At 43.0% G+C, this 18,425-nt stretch overlaps 1 pseudogene; it reads right to left on the bottom strand.

Annotated features, from left to right (window-relative positions):
- Window positions 1-4,235: 4,235 nt before the first annotated feature.
- LOC100511346 (large ribosomal subunit protein eL33 pseudogene) lies at window positions 4,236-14,536 on the bottom strand (annotated as a pseudogene).
- Between the last annotated feature and the right edge of the window lie 3,889 nt (window positions 14,537-18,425).

The raw sequence follows: 18,425 nt of genomic DNA, 5'->3' as shown, positions 1-18,425 counted from the left end.
TTCCTGGTTCAGGGATCAAACCTGAGTCATAGCAGTGACATCACCAAATCCTTCACCTGCTGAGTCACCAGGGAACTCCTGTATCATGATTTGTTCAATTATTCCTATAGCGGACTGAGCAATGACTCCCCTGACGCCAATGTCCACAGCCTAATCCATGGAACCTGTAAATGTTACTTCATTTGAAATAAAATCTTTGCAAATGTGATTAAATGAAAAATCTTGAGATGGGGAGATTATCTTGGATGATCTGGGAAGATCCTGAGTGAATCACGAGTGTCCTTCTAAGAGAAAGGCAGCGGTTTGACATACACAGAGGAGAAGGCGATGTGAAGATAGAGGCAGAAATTGGAGTGCTGTTGCCACAAGCCGAGGAGTGCCAGAAGCCCTCAGAAGCTGGGAGACTAAGGGACAGATCACATTTTAGAACCTCCAGAGGCAGTGTGGCCCTGCTGACCCCTTGATTTTGTATCAGTGCTATTAATTTCAGACTTCTGGCTTCCAGAACTGTGAAAGAAGAAACTTGGGTTCTTTTAAGCCACCACGATTATGGTACTTTGTTAAAGCAGCCATAGAAAAATGAATAAAACTCCCTTATTGATGGACATTTAGGGTGATTCCACTTCATGAACAAGAACTATAATGAATAGTTTGCACATGTAGCTTTACTTATTTATACAATTATATTTATAGGACAAATTCTAGGAAATGACAACATATCAGAGGCAAAGGATATACAAGTATTTTAAAATTTTTTTTAATTAATTTATTTTTTTGTCTTTTTAGGGCCGCACCCTCGGCATATAGAAGTTCTCGGGCTAGGGGTTGAATTGGAGCTGTAGCCGCTGACCTGTGATGGGGAGCCACAGCACACAGCACAGCCACAGCAATGTGGGATCCAAGGCATGTCTGTGACCTACACCACAGCTCACAGCAATGCCGTATCCTTAACCCACTAAGTAAGGCCAGGGATTGAACCTGCATCACCATAGATGATAGTCGGGTTCATTAACTGCTGAGCCACGACAGGAACTCTGATATACACACATAAAACAAAGATTTCACCCAGCCAAAAGAGAATATTTTGTCTTTTTTTTTTTTTTTCTATTTCTTTGGGCCGCTCCCGCAGCATAAGGAAGTTCCCAGGCTAGGGGTCCAATCAGAGCTGTAGCCACTGGCCTACGCCAGAGCCACAGCAACGCAGGATCCGAGCCGCGTCTGCAACCTACACCACAGTTCACGGCAACGCCAGATCATTAACCCACTGAGCAAGGGCAGGGACTGAACCCGCAACCTCATGGTTCCTAGTGGGATTTGTTAACCACTGTGCCACGACGGGAACTCCAAAAGAGAATATTTTATGTTTCCCAAATGGATTTCAGGTACTTTATGTCAAAATGTGTGTCTTTATGTTTATAGCTTTAAATTTTTCCCCCCCAAATCACTATTTAATTTATTAATTTACTTTTTTACTACCCAATGAATTTACTATATTTATAGTTGTACAATGATCATCACAATCCAGTTTTAAGGTATTTCCTTCCCATGCCCCCAGTGCATCCCCCCATCACCTGAACTGTCTCCTTTGGAAACCATAGATTTTGCAAAGTCTGTGAGTCAGTATCTGTTCTGCAAAGAAGTTCATTCTGTCCCTTTTTCAGATTCCACATGTCAGTGAAAGCATTTGATGCTGGTGTCTCATTGTATGGCTGACTTCACTTAGCATGATAATTTCTAGGTCTATCCATGTTGCTGCAAATGCCGTTATTTCGTTCCTTTTAATGTCTGAGTAATATTCCATTGTGTATATGTACCACATCTTCTGGATCCACTCCTCTGTCGATGGACATTTAGGTTGTCTTCCATGTCAGCTATTGTAAATAGTGCTGTAATGAACATCGGAGTACATGTGTCTTTGCGAGTCATGGTTTTCTCTGGATAGATGTCTGGATCAAATGGATCAAATGGTAGTTCTATTTTGAGTTTTCTGAGGCATCTCCATACTGTTTTCCACAGTGGTTGCACCAATTTACAATCCCACCAACAGTGTACTAGTGTTCCTTTTTCTCCACACCGTCTCCAGCACTTATTTTTTGTAGACTTTTGGATGATGGCCATTCTGGTTGGTGTAAGGTGGTACCCCATCGTGGTTTTGATTTGCATTTCTCTAATAATGAGTGATGTTGAACATCTTTTCATGTGTTTTTTGACCATCTGTATGTCTTCTTTGGAGAACTGTCTGTTTAGATCTTATGCCCCTTTTTTGATGGGGTTGTTCGTTTTTTTGGTATGGAGCTGCAGGAGGTGTTTATAAATTTTGAAGATTAATCCCTTGTCAGTCGATTCATTTGCAAATATGTTCTCCCATTCTGTGGGTTATCTTTTCATTTTGTTTAAGGTTTCCTTTGCTGTGCAAAAACTTTTAAGTTTAATTGGGTCCCATTTGTTTATTTTTGTTTTTACTGTCATTACTCTAAGAGATGGATCTGAGAAGATGTTGCTGTCATTTATGTCAGAGAGTGTTTGACCTGTGTTTTCCTCTAAGAGTTTTATAGTGTCTGGTCTTATATCTAGTTCTTTAATCCATTTTGAGTTTATTTTTGTGCATGGTGTAAGGGAGTGTTCTAATTTCATTCTTTTCCACGTGGCAATCCAGTTTTCCCAGCACCACTTATTGAACAGGCTGTCTTTTCTCCATTGTATATTTGTGCTCCCTTTGTCATAGACTAGTTGACTGTAGGTGCATGGGTTTAATTCTGGGCTTTCTATCCTATTCCACTGATCTATATTTCTGTCTTTGTGCCAGTTCCATACAGTCTTGATAACTGCTGTTTTGTAGTATAGTCTGAAGTCAGTGAGCCTGATTCCTCCAGCTCCATTTTTCTTTTTCAGGATGTCTTTGGCTATTCTGAGTCTTTGTGCTTCCAAACAAACTTTAAAATATTTTGTTTGAGTTCTGTAAAAAATGTCCTTGGTAATTTGATAGGGATTGCATTGACTCTATAGATTGCCTTGGGTAGTAGAGAGATTTTGATAATATTGACTCTTCCAATCCAAGAGCATGGTATGTCTTTCCATCTGTTTGTGTCATCTTTGATTTCTTTTGTCAGCATCTTATAGTTTTCAGAATACAGGTCTTTTATCTCTTTAGGTAGGTTTACTCCTAGGTATTTTATTCTTTTTGATGCAATGGTAAATGAGATTGCTTCCCTAATTTCTCTTTCTGATCTTTCATTGTTAATATATGGAAATTTTTGTGTCTTAATTTTGTATCCTGCGACTTTGCCAAATTCATTGGTGAGCTCTAACAGTTTTCTGGTAGTGTCTTTAGGATATAGCTTTAAATATTTATCAGAAGACAATAAAGACTGAAACTAAATGACATGAACACTCAAGGATCAACTTATGAGTTTCCACTGTAGACCAACTATAATGGCAAAAATAAAAATCTTAAAAAAAAAAGAATCAACTTAACAAGTTCCCTTGTGCCTCAGTTTAAGGATCCAGCATTGTCACTGCTACAGCTCAGGGCACAGCCAAAAAAAAAAAAACAAAAAGTATTTTAATATAACCAATGTTTCATCAATATAATTAGTTAGATAGACAAACTTTTAGAAAGACTGACAAGAGTAAAAGAAAGAAAACATGCAAACAAATTAAAAGTGAAAAGCAGGAAGTCAGATGAAATAGAGATTTAAAAAAACAGAAAAATAATATTAAAATTTTATGCAGGGGTTCCTGCTATAGTGCACTGGGTTAAAGATCTGGCATTGCCACAGTTGTGGCATAAGTTGCAGTTGTGGCTCCAGTTTGATCCCTTTTCTGGGAACTTACATATGCTGCATGCGTGGCCAAAAAAGGAAAAAAATTATGCATAAATATAAAAAGTAAAAATTGAGGAGTTTCTGTTGTGGCTCGGTGGGTTGAGAACCTGACATTGTCTCTGTGAGGATGCAGGTTCCACCCCTGGTCTTGCTCAGTGGGTTAAGGCATGGCATAAGCTGCGGTGTATGTTGAAGGTGCAGCTTGGATCCAATGTTGCTGTGGCTGTGGTGTAGGCCGCAGCTGCAGCTCTGATTCAGTCCCTAGCCTGGGAACTTCCATATGCCGCAGGTACAGCCGTAAAAAAATTAATATAAGAACAAATAGAAAACTTAGATAAACTTACTAGTCTTCTCTCTCTTTTTTTTTAACAAGAGAACAAATCCACTTTTATTTATTTATTTTCGATAAGTTTAAATCCTTGAAGGGTACAGCATCACACAGATTCTGTGTCCAATGGCCTTAGCAGGAAGGTTGCTTCAGAATTTGGCACAAACCATGCCACTGTTGCCATGAGCACGTTATCTTTCCCCAGATTACTCTGCTTTTGTTAGGTTTTCCTCAGGTCACTGTGTTATTCTTTGCTTTGTACACATAAGCACATCTCTTGCCTAGATAAAATTCAATTTCATCTCGGGCATAAACACCTTCAATTTTAAGAAGAGCTGTGTGCTCCTTCTGATTCCAGAGACCCCGCTTATAACCAGCAAAAATGGCCTTGGACCACAGCCTTCCTGAGATATTTGTTGTTTTAGAAGTTCTGTTCCCAGCAGGCCTCTGAACGATCCAAGATGACTGAAAGAGAAAGGGACTTACTAGTATCTTGAGAAAAAGTATCTCAAATATATCCTCCTATACATTTTAAAAAACGATAGGCCTAGATGATTTATAAGGGTTTTTCAGTCTTTCAAGGAATAATTTATTTAAGTTGTGCCAAAGAATAGAAAAAGAAGAAAACATGCTCGATTCATCTTTTGAGTCTAGTATAATCTTGATTCCAAATCCCTTTTTTTTTTTTTTTTTTTTTTTTGTCTTTTTGCCTTTTCTAGGGCCACTTCCACGGCATATGGAGGTTCTCAGGCTAGGGTTCTAATTGGAGCTGTAGCCACCGGCCTACGCCAGAGCCACAGCAACACAGGATCCGAGCCACGTCTGCAACCCTCACCACAGCTCACGGCAACGCCAGATCGTTAACCCACTGAGCAAGGGCAGGGACCGAACCCGCAACCTCATGGTTCCTAGTCGGATTCGTTAACCACTGCGCTATGACGGGAACTCCCAGATCCTTTTAAGGAGAGTAGAAGAGGAGTTCCCTTCGTGGCTCAGCGGTTAACAAACCCGACTAGGATCCATGGGGATGTGGGTTCAATCCCTGGCCTTACTCAATGGGTTAAGGATCCAGCGTTGGCATGAGCTGTGGTGTAGCCTGCAGATGCTGCTCAGATTCGTGTTGCTGTGGTTGTGGTGTAGGTCGGAAGCTGTAGCCTGGGAACTTCTATATGCCTCGAGTGTGGCCCTAAAAACCAAAAAAAAAAAAAAGAAAAAAAGAAAAAAAAGGAGAGTAGAAGACATTTCTAGGTCTGGGCAGATATAATTGTGGTGGTTGTAAGTGATATTTACCCAGTGTTTCCTGGTGCACAGTAGGATTTGAATGTATTAGCCTGCTTGAGGTTGAGTGGGGCCTCTTCAAGTTCTGACCAATGAATTATGAGTGTAAATGGTATGTTACATTCAGGCTGGTGCATTTAATGGCTGGTCTGAGACCGTCTGTGTCTCATTTTAAAATTAAAAATTTTTTTTGTCTTTTGAGGGCCTCACCCGTGGCATATGAAGATTCCCAGGCTAGGGGTCTAATCGGAGCTATAGCCACTGGCCTACGCCACAGCCACAGCAACATCAGATCTGAGCCGCGCCTGCGACCTATACCACAGCTCACAGCAATGCTGGATCCTTAACCCACTGAGTGAGGCCATGGATGCTAGTCAGTTTTATTTCCACTGAGCCATGACAGCAACTCCTCTCTGTTGTCTCTTTACCTTTGTCATGGCAACTAGCAGTGCATGAGGTGGCAATGGCTTTTTCAGCCTGGGTCTCTGGATGACTATGATGAGTGGTCACATCTCTGTTGACCTGTGATAGGCAGGTGGCCTATGTAAGAACTAGACCTTTGCTCAAGTTCCCATCGTGGCGCAGCGGAAATGAATCCAACTAAGGAACCATGAGGTTGTGGGTTCAATCCCTGGCCTTGCTCAGTGGGTTAAAGATCATGTGTTGCTGTGAGCTGTGGTGTAGGTCACAGATGTGGCTCAGATCTGGCGTTGCTGTGGCTCTGGTGTAAGCAAGCAGCTGTAGCTTCAATTAGACTTCTAGCCTGTGAACCTCCATATGTCGAGGGTGCGGCCCTAAAAAGACAAAAGACAAAAAAAAAAAAAAAAAAAAAAGAACTAGACCTTTGCTATTTTGAGCTGTGGTGATTTGGGGGTTGCGTGTTATTATAGCATAATCTCGTCCATCCTGGTTAATACAACAGCCAATTGATACTCCCTGTCTATCCCAACTTTTTCCAACAAGCCCACCCACACTAAAACCCTTTACAGTCTCCTTTACAGCTAGAGTTCTTGGTGTGATGAAGTTCCAACAATTAGCTGCCCTTGAATGAAATGCAGAAGTGCTACTGGTGAGCAGGCCACCTCCTCATAATGCAGCTGAGAGTGGTCTTAGAGGCATTTTCAGAGCCACAGGGTGAGTGTTGAGTGGCAGTGTTGGAAGCATCAGCATCTGGCTTTTGCGTCCTTGTGTCCAGGCACTAGCTCTGTGGTGTCAAGGGGCTATTGTGATGGTGCAGCTTCTTCCTGCCCTGTGGATCACAGCCTCAGGTAGGGTCTGGCAGCTCCCAGTTCTTCTGCAGCAAAGGCCGTGGAAAGAGCACCCCCCTGCTTTGTTCTGAGAATCATTCCTGGAGACCCAGCTAAGAGCCTGCTTCTCCATCCCTTTTATGATTTTATAAGCACCCAAATCCCTATATTTAATCCCTTGCTGCTTGTGTGACTTTTTTTTTTTTTTGACTGCGCCCACAGCATATGATAGTTCCCAGGCCAGGGGTTGAACCCATGCCACAGCAGTGACCTGAGCTGCTGCAACAAAACCACTACATCCTTAACCCACTGTGCCATGAGGGAACTCCATTATGTAACTTCTAACACGCAGTTAAACCATGACTAATTGAAGGCCTACCTCACTTTATAGCTACAGATGCAAAAATTCTGAAGTAAATATTCATTAACTAAATGTACTAGTAATTATGTATATATATATAATATATACGTGTATATGTATGTGTATTATACACACACATACACAAATATATACATACATACATATGTATATAATGCAAGGGTGTTTCAAAATTAGAAAATCTCTATATGGTGTTCCCTTGTGGCTCAGCAGGTTAAGAACCTGGTGTCACTGCAATGGCTTTGGTCACTGCTGTGGCATAAGCTTGATTCCTGTGCTTCAGGCATAGACCGCCCCCTCCCCCCTAAATAAAACCTTCTATATGCAACAGATCCTATTAATGGATTAAAGAAGAAAAACCACAAAATTAGCATAACATTAAAAAAAGGAGTTCCCATTGTGGCTCAGTGGTAAGATTCCAACTAGTATCCATGAGAATTTGGTTTTGATCCTTGACCTCTCTCAGTGGGTTAGGGATCCGGCGTTGCCAAGAGCTGTGGTGTAGGTTGCAGATGTGGCTCAGATCTGGCATTGCTGTGGCTGTGGTGTAGACCAGAAGCAGCTCCCATTCAACCCCTAGCCTGGAAATTTCCATATGCTGAGGGTGTGGCCCTAAAAAGACCAAAAAAAAAAGGAAAGAGAAAAAGAAAAAGGATTTACTCAAATTAAACAACTCTTATGATTTAAAAAACTCTCAGAAAATTAGGAATAGATGGTCATTTTATTTTCTTGATAAAGGCTATTATATTACAGTACAGTGAACTGCTACTACAAAAAAGTGTAAAGCCAAAAAGCTTTTAAAAACCACTTTACCTCTTTTCCTCTTAACCATCTGACTATGACCCATCCTGGTCTGGGGGATGGATGGCTGTCTCCATGTCATCATTCAGGATTCCAAGTTTCTTCTGAGTTAGAGTTCCACCATCCCACCAGGGATGACAAGGATGTCATTGTCTTCAGTGGAAGCTAGGTGGCTGCCGTGACCAGGTTCCAGCTGTTAAAACATATCACAAAGGTGGCATGTCCAGTGTCTTAAGTTCCAGATCCAGAATGGCTTGTATCATTTTACAGTCCAATGATAATAGTTAATTTTTTATTTTTTTATTAAAGTATAGTTGATTTATAATTTTGTGTCAATTTCCACTGTACAGCAGTGACCAATTATATATACATACATGTATGTGCATATATAGGTATATGTATATATTTATATACACATCCTTCTTCTCCTATCATCCCCCTATCATGTCCTGTCTCAAGAGATTAGACACAGTTCCCTGTGCTCTACAGCAGGACCTCATTGTTTATCTATTCTAAATGTAATAGTTTGCATCTATAAACCCCAAACTCCCAATCCATCCCACTCCCTCCCACCTCTCCCTGGACAACCACAAGTCTATCCTCCATGTCTGTGAGTCTGTTTCTGTTCTGTAGATAGGTTCATTTATGCCACATTTTAGATTCCACATATAAGTGATATATTATCATATAGTATTTGCCTTTCTCTTTGTTTTTTAAATGATTTTTATTTTTTCCATTATAGTTGGTTTATAGTGTTCTGTCAATTTATACTGTACAGCAAAGTGACCCAGTCACACACACACACACACACACACACACACACACACACACACACATTCTTTTTCTCACATTATCCTCCATCATGTTCCATCATAAGTGACTGGCTATAGTTCCCTGCGCTATACAGTAGGATCTCATTGCTTATCCACTCCAAATGCAGTAGTTTGCATCTACTAACCCCAAACTCCCAGTCCATCCCATCCCTCCCCCTCCCCCTCCCCCTTGGCAATCACAAGTCTGTTCTCTAAGTCCATGAGTTTGCTTCTTTTCTGTAAATAGGTTCATTTGTGCCATATATTAGATTCCAGATATAAGTGATATCATATGGTATTTGGCTTTCTCTTTCTGACTTACTTCACTTAGTATGAGAGACTCTAGTTCCATCCATGTTGCTGCAAATGGCACTACTTTGTTCTTTTTTATGGCTGAGTGGTATTTCATTGTGTATATGTACCACATCTTCTTAATCCATTCATTTGTTGGTGGACATTTAGGTTGTTTCTATGTCTCTGTGGAGATCCTGCTATTGTGAAAGTTTTTCTCTTTCTTACTTCACTTAATATGGGACTCTCTAGTTGCATCCCAAGGATCACAGTTTAGACAATGACCTCATGAAAACTGCAAACGAGTCTAGGAAATGCATCAAACTCTAACTCTGTTGCCATCTGTACACAACCATTATGCACCACTCCACATTTGCCTGGCTAGTCACTTGCAAGGGTGCCCCTGGTAACAGCTCATGCCTTTCCTGGGCCCTTAGAGACCTAGAGATCAGGAGAAAAGACCTGAGTGGGTCACAGTGAGGCATTACCTGGCATTTCTTTTCTTTTCTTTCTTTTTTTTTTTTTTTTTTTGTATTTTTAAGGCCGTACCTATGGCATATGGTCCAAGCCATGTATTCGACCTACACCACAGCTCATGGCAACAGGAGATCCTTAACCCACTGAGCGAGGCCAGGGATCCGAACCCTCGTCCTCATGGATACTAGTCAGGTTCGTTACTGCTGAGCCATGATGGGAACTCCTCCATGGCATTTCTTGAGTGTGTATTTAGTGGCAGAGCTGCTTCCACAGACTGCAGCTCTCTTCATGCGCACTGGCCAGAATGAATCTAGATTGGCTCTAAGTTTCCTCGAAACTGTTGAGGGTGACAAGTGATGGATTCAACCATGAAGGAGGTTAAGGCCTTAAGGGGCTGACCTCCGCTGCTGGGAGATAGGATGCAGCGGGATACAGCAGAAACTGCGCTCCATTTTCAACCATTTCAGACCATTCTCTGACTCAGTCGTTTCACACAGCCTCTCGGGAGACATGCTGCAAAGTCTGGGCAGCGCTGTTTGAAGCTGTTTCCAGCCTGGGAATATATTCCTGGTGTGCTTTCCCTACTTTCCTGCTTTACTTCCTCGGCCATTGCTTCCCTGGGTTTGCTCCTCTCCCCGGTAGAGTGTTAGCATGTACACCTTTACCTTAGGTCTGTTTTCTAGGGAAACTGGGCTGAGACACCAGGGAAGGAGGAAAGGACGGGTTATGTGAACAACTGGAGTCTCTATATCCAAGGCCCACAGAAAGCATCTCAGGCTCAGGAAGAGCTTTAGGTGCATTTCCGAAATAAGGCAGACATACAACCCAGCAATCCCACTCCTGGGCATATACCTGGGCAAAACTAATTTGAAAAGATACATGCACTGTTCTGTTCCCTGCAGTACTATTTATAATAGAGAGAGAACAACCAGAGAGTAGTGGGGGCCCAGAGCAGCAGGCAGGGAGCCAGTCAAGGGAGAGAGAAACCAGTTTATACATTCCTCAAAAGCTTAAAAATGTAGAAAAACCAGAGAATGTGGTGCTTAGAAACAAGATTTACCGAATCTCCTCCTGCATGTTTTCAAGGCTCCAGGTGGAGAAGCTGTACTGGTTCTGGTCCTTTTGTGTTCTGTCTCCCCTGACTGGCTCCCAGCCTGTTGTCTCGCTCTCTGGTGGGAAAGTCAGCTGACTGTGATGTTATCTTGCAGTGCTGCGGAGCAGAAGTTTGCCTATCATGGCAATATTCCAGCGAAGGGGGGGCCAGGGAATGTGCTGCTCCAGCTTCCGGCCCACACTGTGCCTGGGGTAAAGTCTCTACCTGATGTTCAGGTCCGTCCAGATCTGCTCAGCCATCCACCCTTGGTTCTTGCTGCTTTAACTGGTATGATCTGCTTCTTTAACCAGGGGTACAACCACAGTCACTTTTTCTAGCTTTTAAAATCCAATTATAAATGACTTAAAATAAAAAACTTGGGAGTTCCTGTCGTGGCGCAGTGGTTAACGAATCTGACTAGGAACCATGAGGTTGCGGGTTTGGTCCCTGCCCTTGCTCAGTGGGTTAACGATCTGGCGTTGCCGTGAGCTGTGGTGTAGGTCGCAGACGCGGCTCGGATCCTGCGTTGCTGTGGCTCTGGCGTAGGCTGGCAGCTACAGCTCCGATTTGACCCCTAGCCTGGGAACCTCCATATGCCGCAGGAGCGGCCCAAGAAATGCCAAAAAAATAAAAAAATAAAAAATAAAAAATAAATAAAAAACTTGGAGTTCCTGCTGTGGCATCTTGGAAGCTCTGGGGCATAGGTTTGATCCCTGGCCTGGCACAGTGGCTAAAAGGAGCTTTGGCTTAGGTTGTGACTGCACCTGGGATCTGATTCCTGGCCTAGGAGCTCCATTTTCCTCGCAACAGCCAAAAAAGAAAAACAAACAAAAACAAAAACAAAAAGCACTTAAGGAGTTCCCTGTGGCTCAATGGATTAAGTATCTGGCATTGTGACTGCAATGACTTGGGTTTGATCCCTGGCCTGGGAGCTTCTGTATGCTGCAGATGCAGCCAAAAAATATGGGAGGCTATTTGGGGCTGGGGGGGGGGGTATTCATATGGCTGACCTAGAGAAGTAGTCTCATTTACAGCCCAGGTGCAGTGTTTACAACCCAGGTGCCATGCTTCCAATAAAAGCTTTCCAGACACAACATCCCAATGCTATCGTAATTTTATTGTTTCCAAGGAAATGGGCCCCTGGGTCCACTTCATAGTCTGGGAATTATCTTTACACACAGCCCTGTTTTGCTTTGAGTCTGTCAACATACTTCTTCATTTTCATTTCACCTACCCTCCACCCTTCCCCCTAGATCTGTTGCATCTTTTCCTTTGGTGAGATCCCTTGTGGCTCCTCTGATGTGAAGTCCCTCTGCAATATGTCGGTGAACTTGGCTTTTTCAGAGGAGGTTTGTTCCTGGCAGTCTTAAGTTGAGACTGTGATTCATCACAGCACACTGAACACAGGAGAAAAGCAATATCTGCTCAATGGGTGAATGAATGAGCTAGTGACACATGCCTCTAGGTAGACCAGCTTTACCCAGAAAGTGTCCCTGGGCTCTGGCCAACTTCAATGGTTTAGATCAGGATTTTGGAGTCAGACCTGCATCTGAATCCCAACTTGCCATTTTCTAATTGTGTTAGCAAAACAAGGGTTGTTGTTGTTATTTATTTTGGGCCACACCTATGTTTTGTTTTGTTTTTTGCTTTTTAGGGCCATACCCACTGCATATAGACGTTCCCGGGCTAGGGGTCGAATCAGACTACAGCTGCCAGACTATACCACAGCCACAGCAATGCAGGACAGCTCATGGCAATGCCAGATTCTTAGCCCACTGAGCGAGGCCATGGATCAAACCCAAGACCTCATGGTTCCTAGTCAGATTCGTTTCCACTACGCCACGACAGGAACTCCCTTGGCCATACCTATGACATGTCAAAGTTCCTGGGCCAGGGATTGAACCCAAACCACAACAGTGACCCGAGCCATAGCAATGATGACTCTGTATCCTTAACCTGCTGAGCCACCAGGGAACTCCCCAAACAAGTCTCTTACTTCTATGAACCTGTTTCCTCATCTCTAAAATGAAAATGATGGGAGTTTCTTGGTGCTCTAGTGGTTAGGATTTGGCACTTTTATTGCTGTGTCCCAAGTTTTATCCCTGGTCAGGGAATTGAGATCACAACAGCAAGTTATGCATGCTGCAGCCAAGAAAAAAAAAAAAAGGTGGATATTTTACGGAGTATGTATAATCCTCTCTCACAGAACTGTTTTAATATTGGGAAAGATGGTCCAAAGATTGGAAATGGACAAAAGAGATTACTAGGTGTCCTTTCAGGGTACTGCTGGCCACTGTTTAGGGGAACTTCTGAGATAGCTGGTCCTGTGGGGTGTACATTTAATTGATTTGTGGTTGACTAGACTTTTTTCTCTTTTTTTATGGCTGAAAACCCACTGAGCAAGGCCAGGGATCGAACCTCCATCCTCACAGAGACAATGTCAGGTTCTTAACCTGCTGAGCCACAGCAGGAACTCCCTTTTTAAACTATTCTCTAAGGGTGGAAGTTAAGTTGAGAAAACTGATGGTAATTATTTCCCATTTATCGTAATGCAAATGCTTCCTGTCCTTGGCAATGACAGCTAATTTTGTCTGAAAGAGAATATAAATCTCTGTAATTCTAAGAATTATTTGAACCTGTTTTAACATCTTACTGGTTTCCTATTAATTAATGAGTTGGATAAAACCTTTGGCATGTGTTCATTTCACATGTGAACCTGAGTCATGGTTTTACCTTTTGAAAGTGTAATTTAGTATAATGAAGAGCAATGATGGGTGTAAAAATGCTTACTCTGCCAGAGATCCTTGAGAAATGGCTGTGATGATTATTTCATTGGCAGCCTGAGATAGGAGCCAGAATGTGCCAATACAGCACCAAGAGCACAGGGGTCAGTCCAAACCACTTAGGGACGAGGCCAGGGAAGGGTTGAGGAAGGGGTCACTCCCTTGGGACACATTCTGGCCAGATGGATAAGCTTGTCCCTCCTCTTTGGTGTCTCTTGGTTTCAAGTACAGAACCCCACCTGGAACAATGTGGGGAGCTCATGGCACAAAGCACAGGTGGACCAGCCAGGCTCCAGGAAGAGCAGACATGTATCTGGATCTGAGGGCATTTTTATTCAAGGACCCCACCCACATGATGCCTTCTCTCCTGCTCTCAACTTTGCCTGTTTATTGGTTTGATGCTCTGTTCCTGCCATTGACCTTGTCCACACAGCCAGGAACGTGGCTGCCAAGGCTCCCAGGCCCTCTCCCCAAGCCTGCCACCAGGAAAGGACAATCCCTCCTCAGTTCCAGTTCCAAGGATTTCCAGGGATGACGCTAAGTGGTCAGGTTTGGGAATCTGTCCATATTAAAGTATGCAATGGCACCCAGGTATTTGCTAAGCGAACCACTTGACTGGAGTCAGAGAGGTTCAAGGAAGAGGAAAGAGAAGCTGAGCAGAGAAGGCAGAATGTTGGAAACTGAAGTGTAACCTACCTGGAACTGGTCAGACTGCATTGCAGGGGGCAACTAAAAGTGGTGAAAGGAACCGTCCAGGCAGGGACTGATACGCTGTGCTGAGAATAGTGCCATGATTTTGTAGAGAAGATGTTGTATCAATACCTGTAGAAAGAGTTGGATGAGCGAGGGGCTCATATAGGTGTATTCATTGACCCTTATATGCGAGGCAGTGTGCTGACCTCCTTACGGGTTAGCCCTCACAGAGGCTCCCTGGAGATGTGACCGTCTTTACCTGTCATTCAGTTTCCAACAAGGAAACCTGGAGAGGTCACATAGCAGCTATTGGAGTAGCAGAGCCAGGTGGAGGCAATTTGATCCTAAATGCCATTTAGAACGGCCCTTTGTTCTTATAAGCACATATTATAAGCTTGAACAAGACTTTGATTTTTTTAAAATTTTCTTATTATAGTTGATTTACAGTATTCTGTCAATTTCTGCTGTAGAGCAAAGTGACCCAGTTATACATATATATACATTCTTTATCTCACATTATCCTCCACCATTGTCCATCTCAAGTTGTTAGATAAGTTCCTTGTGCTCTACAGCAGGATCTCATTGCCTAAGGTTGCTAGTGTTTTATTTATTTTTTAAACCTGCATTATTTTCTTTAATTTTTTTTTTTTTTTGGTCTTTTTAGGGCCACACCCATGGCATATGGAGGTTCCCAGGCTAGGGGTTAAATCGGAGCTGTAGCTGCTGGCCTACACCACAGCCACAGCAACGCCAGATCTGAGCTGCATCTGTGACCTACACCACAGCTTACAGCAATGCCAGATCCTTAACCTGCTGAGCAAGGCCAGGGATCGAGCCTGCATCCTCATGGATACTAGTCAGATTCATTTCTGCTGAGCCACAATGGGAACCCCATTAAAAAAAGATTTATTGTAGTTGATTTACAGAAATTCCCATTGCGGTACAATGGAAACGAATCCAACTAGTAACCATGAGGTTGCAGGTTCGATCCCTGGCCTCGCTTAGTGAGTTAAGGATCTGGCATTGCTGTGAGCTGTCGTGTAGGTCACAGAAATGGCTCAGATCCTGCATTGCTGTGGCTGTGGTGCAGTCTGGCAGCTGTAGCTCTGATTCAACCATTAGCCTGGGAACCTCCATATGCCATGGGTGTGGCCCTCAAAAGCACGATAAATAAATAAATTATAGTTGTTATACAGCTTTTTTTTTTCTTTTTTTGGTCTTTTTTTTGTCTTTTAGGGCCATACCCACAGCATATGCAGGTTCCCAGGCTAGGGGTCGAATTGGAACTGTAGCCGCTGGCCTATACCACAGCTCACAGCAACACCGGATCCTCAACCCACTGAGCAAGGCCAGGGATCAAACTGGCAACCTCATGGATCCTAGTCAGGTTTGCTAATCACTGAGCTATGATGGGAACTCCCGATATATAGCTTTTTTTAAAAAAAAATATGGTCATTTAATTTTAAATTAAAGTAATAGTTGATTTACAATGTTGTGCCAATTTCTGCTGTACAGCAAAGTGACTCAGTTATACACATATATACATTCTTTTAAATTTATTATTTATTCATTTAATTTATTATATTAGAAAGAATTTATGGCCGTGCCCGTGGCATATGGAACTTCCTGGGCCAGGGATTGAATGCAAGCTGTGGCAACGCTGGATCCTTAACCCGCTGCACCAGGCTGGGGATTGGACCTGATCATTAACCCACTGTGTCACAGTGGGAATTCCTACATTATTTTTTATATTCTTTTTTATCATGGCCTATCCCAAAAGATTAGGTATAGGTCTCTGTGTTATACAGTAGGACCTTGTTGATATCCTTTCTCAATGTAATAGTTTGCATCTATAACCCCAAACTCCCAGTCCATCCCTCTCCTTCCCCCCACTTCCCTCTTGGCAACCACAAGTCTGTTCTCGATAGACATGACTCTGATCTTCATTTCCCTCCTTTGCCTCAAGTGCTAACTCAATCTGAGCAGAATGACCATGCCACAGGGAAAGTACAGGGAAGAGGGGGTGGCTGACACTTGTCTAAGACCCAGGAAAATGAACACCCTCTTACTTACCAGGTACAGGAAGAAAGCCTCAAGTAGAATAGACTGGTATAATGAAGGAAAGGGGAATGAAGGCTGAAACTTCTGGCTGGGAAATAATCTCTCTCACAAAGATGATCATTAGACCATGAGACTCCAACCTTTGAGAAACAGCCATGGCCACAGCTCTAGATATTTAAAAAGGAAGGGAATTGGTTTTGAAGAGGCCTCTCAAGAACATTTCAGCACTGACCAAAGTTGAGGCAATTGAATGATCCTATTAGTGTCCTGTCTTTAGGGCTGGTTCTTTGATAGCAGTAAAATGACTTTGAGTCAGATTGGAGAGTTCCATGATAACATACAGTGCTCATGGGTCATATTTCTCTGGGTGGTGGGTGTGCCCTGGGGAAGGCAAAACTGTCATGGTGCTGATCCTATTCCTGACACTGAGGCATAGTTGAGACAGCCATGCCTGATCTGATCCCCATAGCAAGACATATAAATGGCTAATAATTTTGTTTTTGGCCATGCCTGAGGCAAGCAGAAGTTCCTAGGCCAGGTATTGAACCCACACTACAGCAGTGACCCAAGCCACAGCAGTGACCACACCAGGTTCTTAACCCCCTGAGCCACGAGGGAACTCCAACTAATGATTTTTTTTAACTGAATGAATTTTATACATTTATAGTTGTACAACAACTGATAATGATTTCTTTTCTTTTCTTTTTTTTTTTTTTTTTTTTTTTTTTTTGTCTTTTTGCTATTTCTTTGGGCTGCTCCTGCGACATATGGAGGTTCCCAGGCTAGGGGTCGAATTGGAGCTGTAGCCGCCGGCCTACGCCAGAGCCACAGCAACACGGGATCCGAGCCACGTCTGCAACCTACACCACAGCTCACGGCAACGCCAGATCCTTAGCCCACTGAGCAAGGGCAGGGACTGAACCCGAAACCTCATGGTTCCTAGTTGGATTTGTCAACCACTGTGCCACAATGGGAACTTCTGATAATGATTTCTTAAAATGATTTTTTTTGATATCTTTTTTGGAAAAAAAAAAAACTCCTAGAATATAAATAGATAATCAGATTTGTTGAAAAGAAAAAAAATATTGGGGGCCATGTCCTCTGAGTCTCATGGCCTAATGATTATCTTTTAGTCACTATTGACTAGTGACTAGGGGAACCTGGTAGAGGAGGGGCTGGCAAGGCAGAGAAAGTGGATCCTTTTGACAGTTGCCATACCCCAGGTAGCTACTACAGCCCGGTGCAGCCTGTCTCTGGCATTAAAGTAATGCCTTTCAGAGTTCCCATAGTGGCACAGCGGAAATGAATCCGACTAGGAACCATGAGATTTTGGGCTCAATCCCTGGTCTTGCTCAGTGGGTCAAGGATCTGGCATTGCTGTGAGCTGTGGCATAGGTCGCAGATGTGGCTTGGATCTGGCGTTGTTGTGGCTGTGGCACAGGCCTGTGGCTACAGCTCTGATTAGACCCCTAGCCTGGGAACCTCCACATGCCTTGGGTGCAGCTGTAAAAAGACAAAAAGACCACTACAACTACTACTAATAATGCTATTCAGAGGATAGAGAAGAGATAGCTGATCAGGCCTGTAAGGCCCAGAGCAATGCTGATGTAGAACAGGACCAAGTGAATAGTCAAAATTAAGCACTTTCCAGGAGATTATCACCCATGTTTGACTAATGTGAATTTTGCAAACTGTGCCCCTCCTTTTTTTTTCTTTTATGCATCATCCTCAACCTGGCATTTTCTTATTTATTTATTTATTTATTTATTATTCTTTAGGGCCACACCTGTGGCATATAGAGGTTCCTAGGCTGGGAGTCGAATTGGAGCTGCAATTGCCAGCCTGCAACCACAGCCACAGCAACTCAGGATCCGAGCCTCGTCTGCAACCTATGCCATAGCTCACGGCATCACTGGATCCTTGACCCATTGAGTGAGGCCAGGGATCAAACCTGAATTCTCATGGATACTAATCGTGTTCGTTACTGCAGAGCCACAATGGGAATTCCAAGCTACATAGATGTTAAAGACCTATTTATACTAAAGTGTGAATGACTACTTAAAGCTGTTGGGTACTCTTATTTGGGAAAATAAATTTTATTTATCCAAAATTGTTGAAAAAGGATGGAGATAGTTGGAAACTCTCCAATAATGGTACAGATCTACCATAAAAAAGGGGGTGGGTGGGACTCTATAATGATAGAATAAACAATAGACATGGGGCATGATGGAACAATCAAGAACAGGAGACTAGACCCAGAGGGGACAGGGTGGTGTTCCCAATATGGACTGAGTTAATGAGTAGCCAATTGGGGAAAAAAACAGCTATAAAACAGGAAATCTGAATTACCATATTTGT

The sequence above is a fragment of the Sus scrofa genome, chromosome 13 (assembly GCF_054392235.1).
Source record: "Sus scrofa isolate SSC_HxYL_T2T_F1_AM1 chromosome 13, Sscrofa_HxYL_maternal_Yorkshire_Landrace_v2.0, whole genome shotgun sequence".
Classification (NCBI taxonomy): domain Eukaryota; kingdom Metazoa; phylum Chordata; class Mammalia; order Artiodactyla; family Suidae; genus Sus; species Sus scrofa.
This window is presented reverse-complemented; position numbering and strand designations above follow the sequence as displayed.